Raw genomic sequence first — 3,133 nt, forward strand, 5'->3', positions numbered from 1 at the left:
ATGCCAGAAGAAACAAAAAGTGGGTCTTTTGTGGCCAACCTGGCAAAAGACCTGGGTCTCAGGGTGGGGGAACTAGCCACTCGGGGGCTCGCGAATCCATTACAAAGGAGACAAACAGCTCTTGCACCTGGATATAACGACCGGCAATTTGCTTCTATATGAAAAACTAGACCGGGAGTGTTGTGCTGGACAACAGATCCCTGTATACTGCTTTTCCAACTATTACTGGAAAACCCGGTGCAGATTATTCAAGCTGATCTGCATCGCACAGATATAAATGACCATTCCCCAGAGTTCCTAGAGAGAGAAATGCTCCTAAAAATCCCCGAGAGCGTCCAGACAGGGACTGTTTCCTTTGAAAATAGATCAGGACTTTGACATAGGTAGCAACACGGTTCAAAACTACACAGTCAGCCCCAAATCCCATTTTCATGTTGTCACTCATCATCGTGGAGATGGCAGAAAATACCCAGAGCTGGTGCTGACAAAGCACTGGACCGGGAGCAGCAGCCTGAGCTGTTTAACCCTCACCGCGCTGGATGGTGGGGCTCCGCCCAGGTCTGGGACCACTACAGTCCGCATCGAAGTCGTGGACATTAACGACAATGCCCCCAGAGTTTTTACGGTCCGTCTATGAGGTACAGATTCCGGAGAACAGCCCCCTAAACTCCTTAGTTGTCGCTGTCTCTGCCCGAGGTGCAGATGCAGGAACACATGGGAAAGTAGCCTATGCTCTATTCCAAGGAGATGAAGTTACTCAACCATTTGTAATAGACGAAATAACAGGAGAAATTGGTCTGAAAAGGGCATTGGATTTCGAGGCAGCTCGGTTTTATAACGTGGAGATTGCAGCCACAGACGGCAGGGGCCTTTCAGGAAAATGCGCTGTAGCCACAGAAGTGGTGAATGTGAATGACGACGCCCCCGAGCTGACCATGTCGAGATTCATCAGCTCTATCCCAGAAAACTCCCCAGAGACTGTGGTGGCCGTTTTCAGTGTTTCTGATCCAGATTCCGGGGACAACGGTAAGATGGTTTCCTCCATTCAGAATGACCTCCCCTTTCTCTTGAAACCCACGTTCAAAAACTTTTACACCCTGGTGACAGACCGCTAGACAGAGAGGAAAGAGCCGGGTACGACATCCCCACCACGGTCACTGACATGGGAACCCCCAGACTGAAAACCCAGCACAACATAACCGTGCTGGTGGCCGACGTCAACGACAACGCCCCCGCCTTCACCCAGACCTCCTACACCCTGTGGGTCCGCGAGAACAACAGCCCCGCCCTGCACATCGGCAGCGTCAGCGCCACAGACACAGACGCGGGCGCCAACGCCCAGGTCACCTACTCGCTGCTGCCGCCGCCAGACCCGCACCTGCCCCTCGCCTCCCTCGTGTCCATCAACCCCGACAACGGCCACCTCTTCGTCCTCACGTCCCTGGACTACGAGGCCCTGCGAGCCTTCGAGTTCCGCGTGGGCGCCGCCGACCGCGGCTCGCCCGCGCTCAGCAGCCAGGCGCTGGTGCGCCTGCTCGTGGCGGACGCCAACGACAACGCGCCCTTCGTCCTCTACCCGCTGCAGAACGCCTCGGCGCCCTGCACCGAGCTGGTGCCCAGGGCGGCCGAGCCCGGCTACCTGGTGACCAAGGTGGTGGCGGTGGACGGCGACGCGGGCCAGAACGCCTGGCTGTCGTACCAGCTGCTCAAGGCCACGGAGCCCGGGCTGTTCGGCGTGTGGGCGCACAACGGCGAGGTGCGCACGGCGCGGCTGCTGAGCGAGCGCGACGCGCCCAAGCAGCGGCTGGTGGTGCTGGTCAAGGACAACGGCGAGCCGCCGCTGTCGGCCAGCGTCACGCTGCACGTGCTGCTGGTGGACGGCTTCTCGCAGCCCTACCTGCCGCCCCCGGAAGCGGAAGCGGCGGCCGCGGCGCCGGCCGACCCGCTCACCGTCTACCTGGTGGTGGCCTTGGCGTCGGTGTCGTCGCTCTTCCTCTTCTCGGTGCTGGCGTTCGTGGCGGTGCGGCTGTGCAGGAGGGGCGGGGCGGGCTCGGCGGGTCGCTGCCCGGTGCCCGAGGGCCACTTCCCGGGCCACCTGGTGGACGTCAGCGGCACGGGGACCCTGTCCCAGAGCTACCAGTACGAGGTGTGTCTGACGGGAGATCATAGAACTGGTGAGTTCAAATTCCTGAAGCCAATATTCCCTAACCTCTTGGTTCAGGACACTGAGAAAGAAATCAAAGAAAGCCCCAACTGTAGAAACAACTTTGTATTCAGTTAAATGTCGTATTTGGTTAAGTGAGCCTCTCCTTAATTTTGGCAAACCTAATTCCCATTGCAATACCTTTCTCTTAAGAAGTTGTACTGTTGTACAAATATATATATATATGGCTTCCCTGGTGGCTCAGTGGTAAAGAATCTGCCCACAATGTTGGAGATCCAGGTTCAATCCCTGGGTCAGGAAGATCCCCTGGAGAGAGAAATGGCAACCCACTCCTGTATTTTGGCCTGGAGAATTTCATGGAGAGAGGAACCTGGCAGGCTACAGTTCATGGGATCACAGAGTCGGACAGGACTGAGTGATTAACACACACAAATAGATATATATATACACATATGTGTATATACATTCCAAAGCTATTCATGTCTCTGTGCTAATTGGATTTAGCATTTTTAGTTGTACTGGATATTGAGTATGTATTTTCTCCATATTTGACCTTCTCTTGGTGATTAATCTTTCCATAACTATAAATTATTCAAGTAGTATAAAAAGAAATTCTATTTATATTTAAATCAACTTCTTAGTTTATGTCTTTTCAATGAAACATTTTAAAACTCCTGTGTAATCTTGCATTTCTGTATGTTTTTGGTGCTTTTCTTTATCAAACAGCTTTCTATTTGCAAGCTAGTGTTTGAAATTCTTTGTAACTATCTAGACTGTTCTTGTTGACTATTCTACAAAGCTATGGCCCCTGAATAGCCATGAGCATATCTTAGCAAACTTGTTTCTCCAAAACTGTACATAAAGATGCACTTTATTAAAGTAGTCATACACTACAATTTTGGCCATATCCCATTGTGAGCACCAATATGCTAGAGATTTATCTCTCTTTGTCTGCTACTTACCTAGCAC

General features: G+C 52.5%; 1 pseudogene; it reads left to right on the plus strand.

Moving 5' to 3' along the window:
- On the plus strand, positions 1-2,491 carry LOC122700253 (annotated as a pseudogene).
- The last annotated feature ends 642 nt before the right edge of the window (positions 2,492-3,133 follow it).

The sequence above is a fragment of the Cervus elaphus genome, chromosome 9, assembly GCF_910594005.1.
Source record: "Cervus elaphus chromosome 9, mCerEla1.1, whole genome shotgun sequence".
Lineage (NCBI taxonomy): Eukaryota > Metazoa > Chordata > Mammalia > Artiodactyla > Cervidae > Cervus > Cervus elaphus.